Consider the following 24,707-nt stretch of genomic DNA (forward strand, 5'->3'; position numbering starts at 1 on the left):
TTTGATAGAATTAGGTAGTTTCTCTTTGTGTTACGTAAAAATACGCATATGTGATCCTCGGGTGTCATATGCAAGCAACCTAGTGGTGTGTCAGTGTAGGGAAATGCAGTGAAATATGCGTTATTTTGAAAAAAAGAATAAAGTAGTAACAAACATGGTACAGGATAAGGTACTTTTTTTCAGCAATAGGGACCCGGGTTTGCGACCTCTATGAGAGAAATGCTGGTACTCGAGTTTGAGCTTTATTTCGTGAAAATATGTTAAATGGTTCTTAAGATATAGACCAAAACAGATTATAATACACGACAATTAGTAACAATTCAATATGCACATAATGACATATAATATATTGTTAGGCGGTTGCCAGCCAACATTTTTACGTGAAATAAGAAAATTAAAACAAAATTGAATAGCTCCGTGGTAATTGGAATCAATTTTTGACAGAAGGTGTGCGTCATGTGATCTCATTGAAAAGGTAAGGGTTAAAGTCGTTCATGTAGAATATATGTTTCTAACTTCATTATTTTATTTTTATTCTGCTAATTTGTGCTTTTCCTACCTATCCTGATGTGTAGAATATGAAAACAACATATTTTGTTCTGACATCGAAAATATATATACAGGGTGCATCAAAATATAGCGCTGCAGAAGACAAAATAACACTTCGATTTCAGAAAAAATATATAAGTTTGATAGAATTAGGTAGTTTCTGTTTGTGTTATTTAAAAATACGCATATGTGATCCTCGGGTGTGATATGCAAGCAACCTAGTGGTGTGTCAGTGTATGGAAATGCAGTGAAATATGCGTTATTTTGAAAAAAAGAATAAAGTAGTAACAAACATGGTAGAGAATAAGGTACTTTGTTTCAGCCATAGGGACCCGGGTTTGCGACCGCTATGAGAGAAGTGCTGGTACTCGAGTTTGAGCTTTATTTCGTGAAAATATGTTAAATGGTTCTTAAGATATAGACCAAAACAGATTTTAATACACGACAATTAGTAACAATTCAATATGCACATAATGACATATAATATATTGTTAGGCGGTTGCCAGCCAACATTTTTACGTGAAATAAGAAAATTAAAACAAAATTGAATAGCTCCGTGGTAATTGGAATCAATTTTTGACAGAAGGTGTGCGTCATGTGATCTCATTGAAAAGGTAAGGGTTAAAGTCGTTCATGTAGAATATATGTTTCTAACTTCATTATTTTATTTTTATTCTGCTAATTTGTGCTTTTCGTACATATCCTGATGTGTAGAATATGAAAACAACATATTTTGTTCTGACATCGAAAATATATATACAGGGTGCATCAAAATATAGCGCTGCAGAAGACAAAATAACACTTCGATTTCAGAAAAATATATAAGTTTGATAGAATTAGGTAGTTTCTCTTTGTGTTACGTAAAAATACGCATATGTGATCCTCGGGTGTCATATGCAAGCAACCTAGTGGTGTGTCAGTGTAGGGAAATGCAGTGAAATATGCGTTATTTTGAAAAAAAGAATAAAGTAGTAACAAACATGGTACAGGATAAGGTACTTTTATCAGCCATAGGGACCCGGGTTTGCGACCGCTATGAGAGAAGTGCTGGTACTCGAGTTTGAGCTTTATTTCGTGAAAATATGTTAAATGGTTCTTAAGATATAGACCAAAACAGATTATAATACACGACAATTAGTAACAATTCAATATGCACATAATGACATATAATATATTGTTAGGCGGTTGCCAGCCAACATTTTTACGTGAAATAAGAAAATTAAAACAAAATTGAATAGCTCCGTGGTAATTGGAATCAATTTTTGACAGAAGGTGTTCGTCATGTGATATCATTGAAAAGGTAAGGGTTAAAGTCGTTCATGTAGAATATATGTTTCTAACTTCATTATTTTATTTTTATTCTTCTAATTTGTGCTTTTCGAACATATCCTGATGTGTAGAATATGAAAACAACATATTTTGTTCTCACATCGAAAATATAGCGGGTATATACAGGGTGCATCAAAATATAGCACTGCAGAAGACAAAATAACACTTCGATTTCACAAAAATATATGTTTGATAGAATTAGGTAGTTTCTCTTTGTGTTACGTAAAAATACGCATATGTGATCCTCGGGTGTCATATGCAAGCAACCTAGTGGTGTGTCAGTGTAGGGAAATGCAGTGAAATATGTGTTATTTTGAAAAGAAGAATAAAGTAGTAACAAACATGGTACAGGATAACGTACTTTTTTTCAGCCATAGGGACCCGGGTTTGCGACCGTTATGAGAGAAGTGCTGGTACTCGAGTTTGAGCTTTATTTCGTGAAAATATGTTAAATGGTTCTTAAGATATAGACCAAAACAGATTATAATACACGACAATTAGTAACAATTCAATATGCACATAATGACATATAATATATTGTTAGGCGGTTGCCAGCCAACATTTTTACGTGAAATAAGAAAATTAAAACAAAATTGAATAGCTCCGTGGTAATTTGAATCAATTTTCGACAGAAGGTGTGCGTCATGTGATCTCATTGAAAAGGTAAGGGTTAAAGTCGTTCATGTAGAATATATGTTTCTAACTTCATTATTTTATTTTTATTCTGCTAATTTGTGCTTTTCGTACATATCCTGATGTGTAGAATATGAAAACAACATATTTTGTTCTGACATTGAAAATATATATACAGAGTGCATCAAAATATAGCGCTGCAGAAGACAAAATAAGACTTCGATTTCAGAAAAATATATAAGTTTGATAGAATTAGGTAGTTTCTCTTTGTGTTACGTAAAAATACGCATATGTGATCCTCGGGTGTCATATGCAAGCAACCTAGTGGTGTGTCAGTGTATGGAAATGCAGTGAAATATGCGTTATTTTGAAAAAAAGAATAAAGTAGTAACAAACATGGTACAGGATAAGGTACTTTTTTTCAGCCATAAGGACCCGGGTTTGCGACCTCTATGAGAGAAATGCTGGTACTCGAGTTTGAGCTTTATTTCGTGTAAATATGTTAAATGGTTCTTAAGATATAGACCAAAACAGATTATAATACACGACAATTAGTAACAATTCAATATGCACATAATGACATATAAAATATTGTTAGGCGGTTGCCAGCCAACATTTTTACGTGAAATAAGAAAATTAAAACAAAATTGAATAGCTCCGTGGTAATTGGAATCAATTTTTGACAGAAGGTGTGCGTCATGTGATCTCATTGAAAAGGTAAGGGTTAAAGTCGTTCATGTAGAATATATGTTTCTAACTTCATTATTTTATTTTTATTCTGCTAATTTGTGCTTTTCGTACATATCCTGATGTGTAGAATATGAAAACAACATATTTTGTTCTGACATCGAAAATATATATACAGGGTGCATCAAAATATAGCGCTGCAGAAGACAAAATAACACTTCGGTTTCAGAAAAATATATAAGTTTGATAGAATTAGGTAGTTTCTCTTTGTGTTACGTAAAAATACGCATATGTGATCCTCGGGTGTCATATGCAAGCAACCTAGTGGTGTGTCAGTGTAGGGAAATGCAGTGAAATATGCGTTATTTTGAAAAAAAGAATAAAGTAGTAACAAACATGGTACAGGATAAGGTACTTTTTTCAGCCATAGGGACCCGGGTTTGCGACCGCTATGAGAGAAGTGCTGGTACTCGAGTTTGAGCTTTATTTCGTGAAAATATGTTAAATGGTTCTTAAGATATAGACCAAAACAGATTATAATACACGACAATTAGTAACAATTCAATATGCACATAATGACATATAATATATTGTTAGGCGGTTGCCAGCCAACATTTTTACGTGAAATAAGAAAATTAAAACAAAATTGAATAGCTCCGTGGTAATTGGAATCAATTTTTGACAGAAGGTGTGCGTCATGTGATCTCATTGAAAAGGTAAGGGTTAAAGTCGTTCATGTAGAATATATGTTTCTAACTTCATTATTTTATTTTTATTCTTCTAATTTGTCCTTTTCGAACATATCCTGATGTGTAGAATATGAAAACAACATATTTTGTTCTCACATCGAAAATATAGCGGGTATATACAGGGTGCATCAAAATATAGCACTGCAGAAGACAAAATAACACTTCGATTTCACAAAAATATATAAGTTTGATAGAATTAGGTAGTTTCTCTTTGTGTTACGTAAAAATACGCATATGTGATCCTCGGGTGTCATATGCAAGCAACCTAGTGGTGTGTCAGTGTAGGGAAATGCAGTGAAATATGTGTTATTTTGAAAAAAAGAATAAAGTAGTAACAAACATGGTACAGGATAACGTACTTTTTTTCAGCCATAGGGACCCGGGTTTGCGACCGTTATGAGAGAAGTGCTGGTACTCGAGTTTGAGCTTTATTTCGTGAAAATATGTTAAATGGTTCTTAAGATATAGACCAAAACAGATTATAATACACGACAATTAGTAACAATTCAATATGCACATAATGACATATAATATATTGTTAGGCGGTTGCCAGCCAACATTTTTACGTGAAATAAGAAAATTAAAACAAAATTGAATAGCTCCGTGGTAATTGGAATCAATTTTTGACAGAAGGTGTGCGTCATGTGATCTCATTGAAAAGGTAAGGGTTAAAGTCGTTCATGTAGAATATATGTTTCTAACTTCATTATTTTATTTTTATTCTGCTAATTTTTGCTTTTCCTACCTATCCTGATGTGTAGAATATGAAAACAACATATTTTGTTCTGACATCGAAAATATATATACAGGGTGCATCAAAATATAGCGCTGCAGAAGACAAAATAACACTTCGATTTCAGAAAAATATATAAGTTTGATAGAATTAGGTAGTTTCTCTTTGTGTTACGTAAAAATACGCATATGTGATCCTCGGGTGTGATATGCAAGCAACCTAGTGGTGTGTCAGTGTAGGGAAATGCAGTGAAATATGCGTTATTTTGAAAAAAAGAATAAAGTAGTAACAAACATGGTACAGGATAAGGTACTTTTTTTCAGCCATAGGGACCCGGGTTTGCGACCGCTATGAGAGAAGTGCTGGTACTCGAGTTTGAGCTTTATTTCGTGAAAATATGTTAAATGGTTCTTAAGATATAGACCAAAACAGATTATAATACACGACAATTAGTAACAATTCAATATGCACATAATGACATATAATATATTGTTAGGCGGTTGCCAGCCAACATTTTTACGTGAAATAAGAAAATTAAAACAAAATTGAATAGCTCCGTGGTAATTGGAATCAATTTTTGACAGAAGGTGTGCGTCATGTGATCACATTGAAAAGGTAAGGGTTAAAGTCGTTCATGTAGAATATATGTTTCTAACTTCATTATTTTATTTTTATTCTTCTAATTTGTCCTTTTCGAACATATCCTGATGTGTAGAATATGAAAACAACATATTTTGTTCTCACATCGAAAATATAGCGGGTATATACAGGGTGCATCAAAATATAGCACTGCAGAAGACAAAATAACACTTCGATTTCACAAAAATATATAAGTTTGATAGAATTAGGTAGTTTCTCTTTGTGTTACGTAAAAAAACGCATTTGTGATCCTCGGGTGTCATATGCAAGCAACCTAGTGGTGTGTCAGTGTAGGGAAATGCAGTGAAATATGTGTTATTTTGAAAAAAAGAATAAAGTAGTAACAAACATGGTACAGGATAACGTACTTTTTTTCAGCCATAGGGACCCGGGTTTGCGACCGTTATGAGAGAAGTGCTGGTACTCGAGTTTGAGCTTTATTTCGTGAAAATATGTTAAATGGTTCTTAAGATATAGACCAAAACAGATTATAATACACGACAATTAGTAACAATTCAATATGCACATAATGACATATAATATATTGTTAGGCGGTTGCCAGAAAACATTTTTACGTGAAATAAGAAAATTAAAACAAAATTGAATAGCTCCGTGGTAATTTGAATCAATTTTCGACAGAAGGTGTGCGTCATGTGATCTCATTGAAAAGGTAAGGGTTAAAGTCGTTCATGTAGAATATATGTTTCTAACTTCATTATTTTATTTTTATTCTGCTAATTTGTGCTTTTCGTACATATCCTGATGTGTAGAATATGAAAACAACATATTTTGTTCTGACATCGAAAATATATATACAGAGTGCATCAAAATATAGCGCTGCAGAAGACAAAATAAGACTTCGATTTCAGAAAAATATATAAGTTTGATAGAATTAGGTAGTTTCTCTTTGTGTTACGTAAAAATACGCATATGTGATCCTCGGGTGTCATATGCAAGCAACCTAGTGGTGTGTCAGTGTAGGGAAATGCAGTGAAATATGCGCTATTTTGAAAAAAAGAATAAAGTAGTAACAAACATGGTACAGGATAAGGTACTTTTTTTCAGCAATAGGGACCCGGGTTTGCGACCTCTATGAGAGAAATGCTGGTACTCGAGTTTGAGCTTTATTTCGTGAAAATATGTTAAATGGTTCTTAAGATATAGACCAAAACAGATTATAATACACGACAATTAGTAACAATTCAATATGCACATAATGACATATAATATATTGTTAGGCGGTTGCCAGCCAACATTTTTACGTGAAATAAGAAAATTAAAACAAAATTGAATAGCTCCGTGGTAATTGGAATCAATTTTTGACAGAAGGTGTGCGTCATGTGATCTCATTGAAAAGGTAAGGGTTAAAGTCGTTCATGTAGAATATATGTTTCTAACTTCATTATTTTATTTTTATTCTGCTAATTTGTGCTTTTCCTACCTATCCTGATGTGTAGAATATGAAAACAACATATTTTGTTCTGACATCGAAAATATATATACAGGGTGCATCAAAATATAGCGCTGCAGAAGACAAAATAACACTTCGATTTCAGAAAAAATATATAAGTTTGATAGAATTAGGTAGTTTCTGTTTGTGTTATTTAAAAATACGCATATGTGATCCTCGGGTGTGATATGCAAGCAACCTAGTGGTGTGTCAGTGTATGGAAATGCAGTGAAATATGCGTTATTTTGAAAAAAAGAATAAAGTAGTAACAAACATGGTAGAGAATAAGGTACTTTGTTTCAGCCATAGGGACCCGGGTTTGCGACCGCTATGAGAGAAGTACTGGTACTCGAGTTTGAGCTTTATTTCGTGAAAATATGTTAAATGGTTCTTAAGATATAGACCAAAACAGATTTTAATACACGACAATTAGTAACAATTCAATATGCACATAATGACATATAATATATTGTTAGGCGGTTGCCAGCCAACATTTTTACGTGAAATAAGAAAATTAAAACAAAATTGAATAGCTCCGTGGTAATTGGAATCAATTTTTGACAGAAGGTGTGCGTCATGTGATCTCATTGAAAAGGTAAGGGTTAAAGTCGTTCATGTAGAATATATGTTTCTAACTTCATTATTTTATTTTTATTCTGCTAATTTGTGCTTTTCGTACATATCCTGATGTGTAGAATATGAAAACAACATATTTTGTTCTGACATCGAAAATATATATACAGGGTGCATCAAAATATAGCGCTGCAGAAGACAAAATAACACTTCGATTTCAGAAAAATATATAAGTTTGATAGAATTAGGTAGTTTCTCTTTGTGTTACGTAAAAATACGCATATGTGATCCTCGGGTGTCATATGCAAGCAACCTAGTGGTGTGTCAGTGTAGGGAAATGCAGTGAAATATGCGTTATTTTGAAAAAAAGAATAAAGTAGTAACAAACATGGTACAGGATAAGGTACTTTTATCAGCCATAGGGACCCGGGTTTGCGACCGCTATGAGAGAAGTGCTGGTACTCGAGTTTGAGCTTTATTTCGTGAAAATATGTTAAATGGTTCTTAAGATATAGACCAAAACAGATTATAATACACGACAATTAGTAACAATTCAATATGCACATAATGACATATAATATATTGTTAGGCGGTTGCCAGCCAACATTTTTACGTGAAATAAGAAAATTAAAACAAAATTGAATAGCTCCGTGGTAATTGGAATCAATTTTTGACAGAAGGTGTTCGTCATGTGATATCATTGAAAAGGTAAGGGTTAAAGTCGTTCATGTAGAATATATGTTTCTAACTTCATTATTTTATTTTTATTCTTCTAATTTGTGCTTTTCGAACATATCCTGATGTGTAGAATATGAAAACAACATATTTTGTTCTCACATCGAAAATATAGCGGGTATATACAGGGTGCATCAAAATATAGCACTGCAGAAGACAAAATAACACTTCGATTTCACAAAAATATATAAGTTTGATAGAATTAGGTAGTTTCTCTTTGTGTTACGTAAAAATAGGCATATGTGATCCTCGGGTGTCATATGCAAGCAACCTAGTGGTGTGTCAGTGTAGGGAAATGCTGTGAAATATGTGTTATTTTGAAAAGAAGAATAAAGTAGTAACAAACATGGTACAGGATAACGTACTTTTTTTCAGCCATAGGGACCCGGGTTTGCGACCGTTATGAGAGAAGTGCTGGTACTCGAGTTTGAGCTTTATTTCGTGAAAATATGTTAAATGGTTCTTAAGATATAGACCAAAACAGATTATAATACACGACAATTAGTAACAATTCAATATGCACATAATGACATATAATATATTGTTAGGCGGTTGCCAGCCAACATTTTTACGTGAAATAAGAAAATTAAAACAAAATTGAATAGCTCCGTGGTAATTTGAATCAATTTTCGACAGAAGGTGTGCGTCATGTGATCTCATTGAAAAGGTAAGGGTTAAAGTCGTTCATGTAGAATATATGTTTCTAACTTCATTATTTTATTTTTATTCTGCTAATTTGTGCTTTTCGTACATATCCTGATGTGTAGAATATGAAAACAACATATTTTGTTCTGACATTGAAAATATATATACAGAGTGCATCAAAATATAGCGCTGCAGAAGACAAAATAAGACTTCGATTTCAGAAAAATATATAAGTTTGATAGAATTAGGTAGTTTCTCTTTGTGTTACGTAAAAATACGCATATGTGATCCTCGGGTGTCATATGCAAGCAACCTAGTGGTGTGTCAGTGTATGGAAATGCAGTGAAATATGCGTTATTTTGAAAAAAAGAATAAAGTAGTAACAAACATGGTACAGGATAAGGTACTTTTTTTCAGCCATAAGGACCCGGGTTTGCGACCTCTATGAGAGAAATGCTGGTACTCGAGTTTGAGCTTTATTTCGTGTAAATATGTTAAATGGTTCTTAAGATATAGACCAAAACAGATTATAATACACGACAATTAGTAACAATTCAATATGCACATAATGACATATAAAATATTGTTAGGCGGTTGCCAGCCAACATTTTTACGTGAAATAAGAAAATTAAAACAAAATTGAATAGCTCCGTGGTAATTGGAATCAATTTTTGACAGAAGGTGTGCGTCATGTGATCTCATTGAAAAGGTAAGGGTTAAAGTCGTTCATGTAGAATATATGTTTCTAACTTCATTATTTTATTTTTATTCTGCTAATTTTTGCTTTTCGTACATATCCTGATGTGTAGAATATGAAAACAACATATTTTGTTCTGACATCGAAAATATATATACAGGGTGCATCAAAATATAGCGCTGCAGAAGACAAAATAACACTTCGGTTTCAGAAAAATATATAAGTTTGATAGAATTAGGTAGTTTCTCTTTGTGTTACGTAAAAATACGCATATGTGATCCTCGGGTGTCATATGCAAGCAACCTAGTGGTGTGTCAGTGTAGGGAAATGCAGTGAAATATGCGTTATTTTGAAAAAAAGAATAAAGTAGTAACAAACATGGTACAGGATAAGGTACTTTTTTCAGCCATAGGGACCCGGGTTTGCGACCGCTATGAGAGAAGTGCTGGTACTCGAGTTTGAGCTTTATTTCGTGAAAATATGTTAAATGGTTCTTAAGATATAGACCAAAACAGATTATAATACACGACAATTAGTAACAATTCAATATGCACATAATGACATATAATATATTGTTAGGCGGTTGCCAGCCAACATTTTTACGTGAAATAAGAAAATTAAAACAAAATTGAATAGCTCCGTGGTAATTGGAATCAATTTTTGACAGAAGGTGTGCGTCATGTGATCTCATTGAAAAGGTAAGGGTTAAAGTCGTTCATGTAGAATATATGTTTCTAACTTCATTACTTTATTTTTATTCTGCTAATTTGTGCTTTTCGTACATATCCTGATGTGTAGAATATGAAAACAACATATTTTGTTCTGACATTGAAAATATATATACAGAGTGCATCAAAATATAGCGCTGCAGAAGACAAAATAAGACTTCGATTTCAGAAAAATATATAAGTTTGATAGAATTAGGTAGTTTCTCTTTGTGTTACGTAAAAATACGCATATGTGATCCTCGGGTGTCATATGCAAGCAACCTAGTGGTGTGTCAGTGTAGGGAAATGCAGTGAAATATGCGTTATTTTGAAAAAAAGAATAAAGTAGTAACAAACATGGTACAGGATAAGGTACTTTTTTTCAGCCATAAGGACCCGGGTTTGCGACCTCTATGAGAGAAATGCTGGTACTCGAGTTTGAGCTTTATTTCGTGAAAATATGTTAAATGGTTCTTAAGATATAGACCAAAACAGATTATAATACACGACAATTAGTAACAATTCAATATGCACATAATGACATATAATATATTGTTAGGCGGTTGCCAGCCAACATTTTTACGTGAAATAAGAAAATTAAAACAAAATTGAATAGCTCCGTGGTAATTGGAATCAATTTTTGACAGAAGGTGTGCGTCATGTGATCTCATTGAAAAGGTAAGGGTTAAAGTCGTTCATGTAGAATATATGTTTCTAACTTCATTATTTTATTTTTATTCTTCTAATTTGTGCTTTTCGAACATATCCTGATGTGTAGAATATGAAAACAACATATTTTGTTCTCACATCGAAAATATAGCGGGTATATACAGGGTGCATCAAAATATAGCACTGCAGAAGACAAAATAACACTTCGATTTCACAAAAATATATAAGTTTGATAGAATTAGGTAGTTTCTCTTTGTGTTACGTAAAAATACGCATATGTGATCCTCGGGGCTCATATGCAAGCAACCTAGTGGTGGGTCAGTGTAGGGAAATGCAGTGAAATATGTGTTATTTTGAAAAGAAGAATAAAGTAGTAACAAACATGGTACAGGATAACGTACTTTTTTTCAGCCATAGGGACCCGGGTTTGCGACCGTTATGAGAGAACTGCTGGTACTCGAGTTTGAGCTTTATTTCGTGAAAATATGTTAAATGGTTCTTAAGATATAGACCAAAACAGATTATAATACACGACAATTAGTAACAATTCAATATGCACATAATGACATATAATATATTGTTAGGCGGTTGCCAGCCAACATTTTTACGTGAAATAAGAAAATTAAAACAAAATTGAATAGCTCCGTGGTAATTTGAATCAATTTTCGACAGAAGGTGTGCGTCATGTGATCTCATTGAAAAGGTAAGGGTTAAAGTCGTTCATGTAGAATATATGTTTCTAACTTCATTATTTTATTTTTATTCTGCTAATTTGTGCTTTTCGTACATATCCTGATGTGTAGAATATGAAAACAACATATTTTGTTCTGACATTGAAAATATATATACAGAGTGCATCAAAATATAGCGCTGCAGAAGACAAAATAAGACTTCGATTTCAGAAAAATATATAAGTTTGATAGAATTAGGTAGTTTCTCTTTGTGTTACGTAAAAATACGCATATGTGATCCTCGGGTGTCATATGCAAGCAACCTAGTGGTGTGTCAGTGTAGGGAAATGCAGTGAAATATGCGTTATTTTGAAAAAAAGAATAAAGTAGTAACAAACATGGTACAGGATAAGGTACTTTTTTTCAGCCATAAGGACCCGGGTTTGCGACCTCTATGAGAGAAATGCTGGTACTCGAGTTTGAGCTTTATTTCGTGAAAATATGTTAAATGGTTCTTAAGATATAGACCAAAACAGATTATAATACACGACAATTAGTAACAATTCAATATGCACATAATGACATATAATATATTGTTAGGCGGTTGCCAGCCAACATTTTTACGTGAAATAAGAAAATTAAAACAAAATTGAATAGCTCCGTGGTAATTGGAATCAATTTTTGACAGAAGGTGTGCGTCATGTGATCTCATTGAAAAGGTAAGGGTTAAAGTCGTTCATGTAGAATATATGTTTCTAACTTCATTATTTTATTTTTATTCTGCTAATTTGTGCTTTTCGAACATATCCTGATGTGTAGAATATGAAAACAACATATTTTGTTCTGACATCGATAATATATATACAGGGTGCATCAAAATATAGCGCTGCAGAAGACAAAATAACACTTCGATTTCAGAAAAATATATAAGTTTGATAGAATTAGGTAGTTTCTCTTTCTGTTACGTAAAAATACGCATATGTGATCCTCGGGTGTCATATGCAAGCAACCTAGTGGTGTGTCAGTGTAGGGAAATGCAGTGAAATATGCGTTATTTTGAAAAAAAGAATAAAGTAGTAACAAACATGGTACAGGATAAGGTACTTTTTTCAGCCATAGGGACCCGGGTTTGCGACCGCTATGAGAGAAGTGCTGGTACTCGAGTTTGAGCTTTATTTCGTGAAAATATGTTAAATGGTTCTTAAGATATAGACCAAAACAGATTATAATACACGACAATTAGTAACAATTCAATATGCACATAATGACATATAATATATTGTTAGGCGGTTGCCAGCCAACATTTTTACGTGAAATAAGAAAATTAAAACAAAATTGAATAGCTCCGTGGTAATTGGAATCAATTTTTGACAGAAGGTGTGCGTCATGTGATCTCATTGAAAAGGTAAGGGTTAAAGTCGTTCATGTAGAATATATGTTTCTAACTTCATTACTTTATTTTTATTCTGCTAATTTGTGCTTTTCGTACATATCCTGATGTGTAGAATATGAAAACAACATATTTTGTTCTGACATTGAAAATATATATACAGAGTGCATCAAAATATAGCGCTGCAGAAGACAAAATAAGACTTCGATTTCAGAAAAATATATAAGTTTGATAGAATTAGGTAGTTTCTCTTTGTGTTACGTAAAAATACGCATATGTGATCCTCGGGTGTCATATGCAAGCAACCTAGTGGTGTGTCAGTGTAGGGAAATGCAGTGAAATATGCGTTATTTTGAAAAAAAGAATAAAGTAGTAACAAACATGGTACAGGATAAGGTACTTTTTTTCAGCCATAAGGACCCGGGTTTGCGACCTCTATGAGAGAAATGCTGGTACTCGAGTTTGAGCTTTATTTCGTGAAAATATGTTAAATGGTTCTTAAGATATAGACCAAAACAGATTATAATACACGACAATTAGTAACAATTCAATATGCACATAATGACATATAATATATTGTTAGGCGGTTGCCAGCCAACATTTTTACGTGAAATAAGAAAATTAAAACAAAATTGAATAGCTCCGTGGTAATTGGAATCAATTTTTGACAGAAGGTGTGCGTCATGTGATCTCATTGAAAAGGTAAGGGTTAAAGTCGTTCATGTAGAATATATGTTTCTAACTTCATTATTTTATTTTTATTCTTCTAATTTGTGCTTTTCGAACATATCCTGATGTGTAGAATATGAAAATAACATATTTTGTTCTCACATCGAAAATATAGCGGGTATATACAGGGTGCATCAAAATATAGCACTGCAGAAGACAAAATAACACTTCGATTTCACAAAAATATATAAGTTTGATAGAATTAGGTAGTTTCTCTTTGTGTTACGTAAAAATACGCATATGTGATCCTCGGGGCTCATATGCAAGCAACCTAGTGGTGGGTCAGTGTAGGGAAATGCAGTGAAATATGTGTTATTTTGAAAAGAAGAATAAAGTAGTAACAAACATGGTACAGGATAACGTACTTTTTTTCAGCCATAGGGACCCGGGTTTGCGACCGTTATGAGAGAACTGCTGGTACTCGAGTTTGAGCTTTATTTCGTGAAAATATGTTAAATGGTTCTTAAGATATAGACCAAAACAGATTATAATACACGACAATTAGTAACAATTCAATATGCACATAATGACATATAATATATTGTTAGGCGGTTGCCAGCCAACATTTTTACGTGAAATAAGAAAATTAAAACAAAATTGAATAGCTCCGTGGTAATTTGAATCAATTTTCGACAGAAGGTGTGCGTCATGTGATCTCATTGAAAAGGTAAGGGTTAAAGTCGTTCATGTAGAATATATGTTTCTAACTTCATTATTTTATTTTTATTCTGCTAATTTGTGCTTTTCGTACATATCCTGATGTGTAGAATATGAAAACAACATATTTTGTTCTGACATTGAAAATATATATACAGAGTGCATCAAAATATAGCGCTGCAGAAGACAAAATAAGACTTCGATTTCAGAAAAATATATAAGTTTGATAGAATTAGGTAGTTTCTCTTTGTGTTACGTAAAAATACGCATATGTGATCCTCGGGTGTCATATGCAAGCAACCTAGTGGTGTGTCAGTGTAGGGAAATGCAGTGAAATATGCGTTATTTTGAAAAAAAGAATAAAGTAGTAACAAACATGGTACAGGATAAGGTACTTTTTTTCAGCCATAAGGACCCGGGTTTGCGACCTCTATGAGAGAAATGCTGGTACTCGAGTTTGAGCTTTATTTCGTGAAAATATGTTAAATGGTTCTTAAGATATAGACCAAAACAGATTATAATACACGACAATTAGTAACAATTCAATATGCACATAATGACATATAAAATATTGTTAGGCGGTTGCCAGCCAACATTTTTACGTGAAATAAGAAAATTAAAACAAAATTGAATAGCTCCGTGGTAATTGGAATCAATTTTTGACAGAAGGTGTGCGTCATGTGATCTCATTGAAAAGGTAAGGGTTAAAGTCGTTCATGTAGAATATATGTTTCTAACTTCATTATTTTATTTTTATTCTGCTAATTTGTGCTTTTCCTACCTATCCTGATGTGTAGAATATGAAAACAACATATTTTGTTCTGACATCGATAATATATATACAGGGTGCATCAAAATATAGCGCTGCAGAAGACAAAATAACACTTCGATTTCAGAAAAATATATAAGTTTGATAGAATTAGGTAGTTTCTCTTTGTGTTACGTAAAAATACGCATATGTGATCCTCGGGTGTCATATGCAAGCAACCTAGTGGTGTGTCAGTGTAGGGAAATGCAGTGAAATATGTGTTATTTTGAAAAGAAGAATAAAGTAGTAACAAACATGGTACAGGATAACGTACTTTTTTTCAGCCATAGGGACCCGGGTTTGCGACCGTTATGAGAGAAGTGCTGGTACTCGAGTTTGAGCTTTATTTCGTGAAAATATGTTAAATGGTTCTTAAGATATAGACCAAAACAGATTATAATACACGACAATTAGTAACAATTCAATATGCACATAATGACATATAATATATTGTTAGGCGGTTGCCAGCCAACATTTTTACGTGAAATAAGAAAATTAAAACAAAATTGAATAGCTCCGTGGTAATTGGAATCAATTTTTGACAGAAGGTGTGCGTCATGTGATCTCATTGAAAAGGTAAGGGTTAAAGTCGTTCATGTAGAATATATGTTTCTAACTTCATTATTTTATTTTTATTCTGCTAATTTGTGCTTTTCGTACATATCCTGATGTGTAGAATTTGAAAACAACATATTTTGTTCTGACATCGAAAATATATATACAGGGTGCATCAAAATATAGCGCTGCAGAAGACAAAATAAGACTTCGATTTCAGAAAAATATATAAGTTTGATAGAATTAGGTAGTTTCTCTTTGTGTTACGTAAAAATACGCATATGTGATCCTCGGGTGTCATATGCAAGCAACCTAGTGGTGTGTCAGTGTAGGGAAATGCAGTGAAATATGCGTTATTTTGAAAAAAAGAATAAAGTAGTAACAAACATGGTACAGGATAAGGTACTTTTTTTCAGCCATAGGGACCCGGGTTTTCGACCTCTATGAGAGAAGTGCTGGTACTCGAGTTTGAGCTTTATTTCGTGAAAATATGTTAAATGGTTCTTAAGATATAGACCAAAACAGATTATAATACACGACAATTAGTAACAATTCAATATGCACATAATGACATATAATATATTGTTAGGCGGTTGCCAGCCAACATTTTTACGTGAAATAAGAAAATTAAAACAAAATTGAATAGCTCCGTGGTAATTTGAATCAATTTTCGACAGAAGGTGTGCGTCATGTGATCTCATTGAAAAGGTAAGGGTTAAAGTCGTTCATGTAGAATATATGTTTCTAACTTCATTATTTTATTTTTATTCTGCTAATTTGTGCTTTTCGTACATATCCTGATGTGTAGAATATGAAAACAACATATTTTGTTCTGACATTGAAAATATATATACAGAGTGCATCAAAATATAGCGCTGCAGAAGACAAAATAAGACTTCGATTTCAGAAAAATATATAAGTTTGATAGAATTAGGTAGTTTCTCTTTGTGTTACGTAAAAATACGCATATGTGATCCTCGGGTGTTATATGCAAGCAACCTAGTGGTGTGTCAGTGTAGGGAAATGCAGTGAAATATGCGTTATTTTGAAAAAAAGAATAAAGTAGTAACAAACATGGAACAGGATAAGGTACTTTTTTTCAGCCATAAGGACCCGGGTTTGCGACCTCTATGAGAGAAATGCTGGTACTCGAGTTTGAGCTTTATTTCGTGAAAATATGTTAAATGGTTCTTAAGATATAGACCAAAACAGATTATAATACACGACAATTAGTAACAATTCAATATGCACATAATGACATATAATATATTGTTAGGCGGTTGCCAGCCAACATTTTTACGTGAAATAAGAAAATTAAAACAAAATTGAATAGCTCCGTGGTAATTGGAATCAATTTTTGACAGAAGGTGTGCGTCATGTGATCTCATTGAAAAGGTAAGGGTTAAAGTCGTTCATGTAGAATATATGTTTCTAACTTCATTATTTTATTTTTATTCTGCTAATTTGTGCTTTTCCTACCTATCCTGATGTGTAGAATATGAAAACAACATATTTTGTTCTGACATCGATAATATATATACAGGGTGCATCAAAATATAGCGCTGCAGAAGACAAAATAACACTTCGATTTCAGAAAAATATATAAGTTTGATAGAATTAGGTAGTTTCTCTTTGTGTTACGTAAAATTCGCATATGTGATCCTCGGGTGTCATATGCAAGCAACCTAGTGGTGTGTCAGTGTATGGAAATGCAGTGAAATATGCGTTATTTTGAAAAAAAGAATAAAGTAGTAACAAACATGGTAGAGAATAAGGTACTTTGTTTCAGCCATAGGGACCCGGGTTTGCGACCGCTATGAGAGAAGTGCTGGTACTCGAGTTTGAGCTTTATTTCGTGAAAATATGTTAAATGGTTCTTAATATATAGACCAAAACAGATTATAATACACGACAATTAGTAACAATTCAATATGCACATAATGACATATAATATATTGTTAGGCGGTTGCCAGCCAACATTTTTACGTGAAATAAGAAAATTAAAACAAAATTGAATAGCTCCGTGGTAATTGGAATCAATTTTTGACAGAAGGTGTGCGTCATGTGATCTCATAGAAAAGGTAAGGGTTATAGTCGCTCATATAGAATATATGTTTCTAACTTCATTATTTTATGCTTTTTCTGCTAATTTGTGCCATTCGTACCTATCCTGATGTGTAGAATATGAAAACATTTTTTTTGTTCTAACATTGAAAATATATATACAGGGTGCATCAAAATAACCCGTTGCAGAAGATAAGATAAAACTTCGATTTCAGAAAATTTTAAAAGTTTGATATAATTAGGTAGTTTCTCTTTGTGTTACGTAAAAATACGCATATGTGATCCTCGGGTGTCATATGCAAGCAACCTAGTGGTGTGTCAGTGTAGGGAAATGCAGTGAAATATGTGTTATTTTGAAAAAAAGAATAAAGTAGTAACAAACATGGTACAGGATAACGTACTTTTTTTCAGCCATAGGGACCCGGGTTTGCGACCGTTATGAGAGAAGTGCTGGTACTCAAGTTTGAGCTTTATTTCGTGAAAATATGTTAAATGGTTCTTAAGATATAGACCAAAACAGATTATAATACACGACAATTAGTAACAATTCAATATGCACATAATGACATATAATATATTGTTAGGCGGTTGCCAGCCAACATTTTTACGTGAAATAAGAAAATTAAAACAAAATTGAATAGTTCTGTGGTAATTGGAATCAATTTTCGACAGAAGGTGTGCGTCATGTCATCTCATTGAAAAGGTAAGGGTTAAAGTCGTTCATGTAGAATATATGTTTCTAACTTCATTATTTTATTTTTATTCTGCTAATTTGTGCTTTTCGTACATATCCTGATGTGTAGAATATGAAAACAACATATTTTGTTCTGACATCGAAAATATATATACAGAGTGCATCAAAATATAGCGCTGCAGAAGACAAAATAAGACTTCGATTTCAGAAAAATATATAAGTTTGATAGAATTAGGTAGTTTCTCTTTGTGTTACGTAAAAATACGCATATGTGATCCTCGGGTGTCATATGCAAGCAACCTAGTGGTGTGTCAGTGTAGGGAAATGCAGTGAAATATGCGTTATTTTGAAAAAACGAATAAAGTAGTAACAAACATGGTACAGGATAAGGTACTTTTTTTCAGCCATAGGGACCCGGGTTTGCGACCTCTATGAGAGAAATGTTTGTACTCGAGTTTGAGCTTTATTTCGTGAAAATATGTTAAATGGTTCTTAAGATATAGACCAAAACAGATTATAATACACGACAATTAGTAACAATTCAATATGCACATAATGACATATAATATATTGTTAGGCGGTTGCCAGCCAACATTTTTACGTGAAATAAGAAAATTAAAACAAAATTGAATAGCTCCGTGGTAATTGGAATCAATTTTTGACAGAAGGTGTGCGTCATGTGATCTCATAGAAAAGGTAAGGGTTATAGTCGCTCATATAGAACATATGTTTCTAACTTAGTTATTTTATGCTTTTTCTGCTAATTTGTGCCTTTCGTACCTATCCTGATGTGTAGAATATGAAAACATTTTTTTTGTTCTAACATTGAAAATATATATACAGGGTGCATAAAAATAACCCGTTGCAGAAGATAAGATAAAACTTCGATTTCAGAAAATTTTAAAAGTTTGATATAATTAGGTAGTTTCTCTTTGTGTTACGTAAAAATACGCATATGTGATCCTCGGGTGTCATATGCAAGCAACCTAGTGGTGTGTCAGTGTAGGGAAATGCAGTGAAATATGCGTTATTTTGAAAAAAAGAATAAAGTATTAACAAACATGGTAGAGAATAAGGTACTTTGTTTCAGCAATAGGGACCCGGGTTTGCGACCGCTATAAGATAAGTGCTAGTACTCGAGTTTGAGCTTTATTTCGTGAAAATATGTTAAATGGTTCTTAAGATATAAACCAAAACAGATTATAATACACGAAAATTAGTAACAATTCAATATGCTCATAATGACATATAATATATTGTTAGGCGGTTGCCAGCCAACATTTTTACGTGAAATAAGAAAATTAAAACAAAATTGAATAGCTCCGTGGTAATTGGAATCAATTTTTGACAGAAGGTGTGCGTCATGTGATCTCATTGAAAAGGTAAGGGTTAAAGTCGTTCATGTAGAATATATGTTTCTAACTTCATTATTTTATTTTTATTCTGCTAATTTTTGCTTTTCGTACATATCCTGATGTGTAGAATATGAAAACAACATATTTTGTTCTGACATCGAAAATATATATACAGGATGCATCAAAATATAGCGCTGCAGAAGACAAAATAACACTTCGATTTCAGAAAAATATATAAGTTTGATAGAATTAGGTAGTTTCTCTTTGTGTTACGTAAAAATACGCATATGTGATCCTCGGGTGTCATATGCAAGCAACCTAGTGGTGTGTCAGTGTAGGGAAATGCAGTGAAATATGCGTTATTTTGAAAAAAAGAATAAAGTAGTAACAAACATGGTACAGGATAAGGTACTTTTTTCAGCCATAGGGACCCGCGTTTGCGACCGCTATGAGAGAAGTGCTGGTACTCGAGTTAGAGCTTTATTTCGTGAAAATATGTTAAATGGTTCTTAAGATATAGACCAAAACAGATTATAATACACGACAATTAGTAACAATTCAATATGCACATAATGACATATAATATATTGTTAGGCGGTTGCCAGCCAACATTTTTACGTGAAATAAGAAAATTAAAACAAAATTGAATAGCTCCGTGGTAATTGGAATCAATTTTTGACAGAAGGTGTGCGTCATGTGATCTCATTGAAAAGGTAAGGGTTAAAGTCGTTCATGTAGAATATATGTTTCTAACTTCATTATTTTATTTTTATTCTTCTAATTTGTGCTTTTCGAACATATCCTGATGTGTAGAATATGAAAACAACATATTTTGTCCTCACATCGAAAATATAGCGGGTATATACAGGGTGCATCAAAATATAGCACTGCAGAAGACAAAATAACACTTCGATTTCACAAAAATATATAAGTTTGATAGAATTAGGTAGTTTCTCTTTGTGTTACGTAAAAATACGCATATGTGATCCTCGGGTGTCATATGCAAGCAACCTAGTGGTGTGTCAGTGTAGGGAAATGCAGTGAAATATGTGTTATTTTGAAAAAAATAATAAAGTAGTAACAAACATGGTACAGGATAACGTACTTTTTTTCAGCCATAGGGACCCGGGTTTGCGACCGTTATGAGAGAAGTGCTGGTACTCGAGTTTGAGCTTTATTTCGTGAAAATATGTTAAATGGTTCTTAAGATATAGACCAAAACAAATTATAATACACGACAATTAGTAACAATTCAATATGCACATAATGACATATAATATATTGTTAGGCGGTTGCCAGCCAACATTTTTACGTGAAATAAGAAAATTAAAACAAAATTGAATAGCTCCGTGGTAATTTGAATCAATTTTCGACAGAAGGTGTGCGTCATGTGATCTCATTGAAAAGGTAAGGGTTAAAGTCGTTCATGTAGAATATATGTTTCTAACTTCATTATTTTATTTTTATTCTGCTAATTTGTGCTTTTCGTACATATCCTGATGTGTAGAATATGAAAACAACATATTTTTTTCTGACATTGAAAATATATATACAGAGTGCATCAAAATATAGCGCTGCAGAAGACAAAATAAGACTTCGATTTCAGAAAAATATATAAGTTTGATAGAATTAGGTAGTTTCTCTTTGTGTTACGTAAAAATACGCATATGTGATCTTCGGGTGTCATATGCAAGCAACCTAGTGGTGTGTCAGTGTAGGGAAATGCAGTGAAATATGCGTTATTTTGAAAAAAAGAATAAAGTAGTAACAAACATGGTACAGGATAAGGTACTTTTTTTCAGCCATAAGGACCCGGGTTTGCGACCTCTATGAGAGAAATGCTGGTACTCGAGTTTGAGCTTTATTTCGTGAAAATATGTTAAATGGTTCTTAAGATATAGACCAAAACAGATTATAATACACGACAATTAGTAACAATTCAATATGCACATAATGACATATAATATATTGTTAGGCGGTTGCCAGCCAACATTTTTACGTGAAATAAGAAAATTAAAACAAAATTGAATAGCTCCGTGGTAATTGGAATCAATTTTTGACAGAAGGTGTGCGTCATGTGATCTCATTGAAAAGGTAAGGGTTAAAGTCGTTCATGTAGAATATATGTTTCTAACTTCATTATTTTATTTTTATTCTGCTAATTTGTGCTTTTCCTACCTATCCTGATGTGTAGAATATGAAAACAACATATTTTGTTCTGACATCGATAATATATATACAGGGTGCATCAAAATATAGCGCTGCAGAAGACAAAATAACACTTCGATTTCAGAAAAATATATAAGTTTGATAGAATTAGGTAGTTTCTCTTTGTGTTACGTAAAAATACGCATATGTGATCCTCGGGTGTCATATGCAAGCAACCTAGTGGTGTGTCAGTGTATGGAAATGCAGTGAAATATGCGTTATTTTGAAAAAAAGAATAAAGTAGTAACAAACATGGTAGAGAATAAGGTACTTTGTTTCAGCCATAGGGACCCGGGTTTGCGACCGCTATGAGAGAAGTGCTGGTACTCGAGTTTGAGCTTTATTTCGTGAAAATATGTTAAATGGTTCTTAAGATATAGACCAAAACAGATTTTAATACACGACAATTAGTAACAATTCAATATGCACATAATGACATATAATATATTGTTAGGCGGTTGCCAGCCAACATTTTTACGTGAAATAAGAAAATTAAAACAAAATTGAATAGCTCCGTGGTAATTGGAATCAATTTTTGACAGAAGGTGTGCGTCATGTGATCTCATTAAAAAGGTAAGGGTTAAAGTCGTTCATGTAGAATATATGTTTCTAACTTCATTATTTTATTTTTATTCTTCTAATTTGTGTTTTTCCTACCTATCCTGATGTGTAGAATATGAAAACAACATATTTTGTTCTGACATCGAAAATATATATACAGGGTGCATCAAAATATAGCGCTGCAGAAGACAAAATAACACTTCGATTTCAGAAAAATATATAAGTTTGATAAAATTAGGTAGTTTCTGTTTGTAAAATGAAATGAAATCTTTGAGTTTTACGTCCCACGGTTATGCCGGTTAGGCTAAAGGAGACGGTGATGATGAGAGATGAGTGAAATGGTGGAATGAAGAGTGGGAGGAAACGGGAGAACCCCGAGAAAACCCACGAGCACGGTGTTTGTCCACCACAAAGTTCACTTGGCGGGGGACTGGGATCGAACCCGGGACTTAAAGCACCAGAGGTGAACGCTCTACCACTGAGCCACCGCGCCCCCTAGTTTCTGTTTGTGTTACGTAAAAATACGCATATGTGATCCTCGGGTGTGATATGCAAGCAACCTAGTGGTGTGTCAGTGTAGGGAAATGCAGTGAAATATGCGTTATTTTGAAAAAAAGAATAAAGTAGTAACAAACATGGTACAGGATAAGGTACTTTTTTCAGCCATAGGGACCCGGGTTTGCGACCTCTATGAGAGAAGTGCTGGTACTCGAGTTTGAGCTTTATTTCGTGAAAATATGTTAAATGGTTCTTAAGATATAGACCAAAACAGATTATAATACACGACAATTAGTAACAATTCAATATGCACATAATGACATATAATATATTGTTAGGCGGTTGCCAGCCAACATTTTTACGTGAAATAAGAAAATTAAAACAAAATTGAATAGCTCCGTGGTAATTGGAATCAATTTTTGACAGAAGGTGTGCGTCATGTGATCTCATAGAAAAGGTAAGGGTTATAGTCGCTCATATAGAATATATGTTTCTAACTTCATTATTTTATGCTTTTTCTGCTAATTTGTGCCATTCGTACCTATCCTGATGTGTAGAATATGAAAACATTTTTTTGTTCTAACATTGAAAATATATATACAGGGTGCATCAAAATAACCCGTTGCAGAAGATAAGATAAAACTTCGATTTCAGAAAATTTTAAAAGTTTGATATAATTAGGTAGTTTCTCTTTGTGTTACGTAAAAATACGCATATGTGATCCTCGGGTGTCATATGCAAGCAACCTAGTGGTGTGTCAGTGTAGGGAAATGCAGTGAAATATGTGTTATTTTGAAAAAAAGAATAAAGTAGTAACAAACATGGTACAGGATAACGTACTTTTTTTCAGCCATAGGGACCCGGGTTTGCGACCGTTATGAGAGAAGTGCTGGTACTCAAGTTTGAGCTTTATTTCGTGAAAATATGTTAAATGGTTCTTAAGATATAGACCAAAACAGATTATAATACACGACAATTAGTAACAATTCAATATGCACATAATGACATATAATATATTGTTACGCGGTTGCCAGCCAACATTTTTACGTGAAATAAGAAAATTAAAACAAAATTGAATAGCTCTGTAGTAATTGGAATCAATTTTCGACAGAAGGTGTGCGTCATGTGATCTCATTGAAAAGGTAAGGGTTAAAGTCGTTCATGTAGAATATATGTTTCTAACTTCATTATTTTATTTTTATTCTGCTAATTTGTGCTTTTCGTACATATCCTGATGTGTAGAATATGAAAACAACATATTTTGTTCTGACATCGAAAATATATATACAGAGTGCATCAAAATATAGCGCTGCAGAAGACAAAATAAGACTTCGATTTCAGAAAAATATATAAGTTTGATAGAATTAGGTAGTTTCTCTTTGTGTTACGTAAAAATACGCATATGTGATCCTCGGGTGTCATATGCAAGCAACCTAGTGGTGTGTCAGTGTAGGGAAATGCAGTGAAATATGCGTTATTTTGAAAAAACGAATAAAGTAGTAACAAACATGGTACAGGATAAGGTACTTTTTTTCAGCCATAGGGACCCGGGTTTGCGACCTCTATGAGAGAAATGCTGGTACTCGAGTTTGAGCTTTATTTCGTGAAAATATGTTAAATGGTTCTTAAGATATAGACCAAAACAGATTATAATACACGACAATTAGTAACAATTCAATATGCACATAATGACATATAATATATTGTTAGGCGGTTGCCAGC

This window comes from Thermobia domestica, chromosome 16 (genome assembly GCF_964235325.1).
Source record: "Thermobia domestica chromosome 16, izTheDome1.hap1.1, whole genome shotgun sequence".
In the NCBI taxonomy this organism is placed as follows: Eukaryota; Metazoa; Arthropoda; class Insecta; order Zygentoma; family Lepismatidae; genus Thermobia; species Thermobia domestica.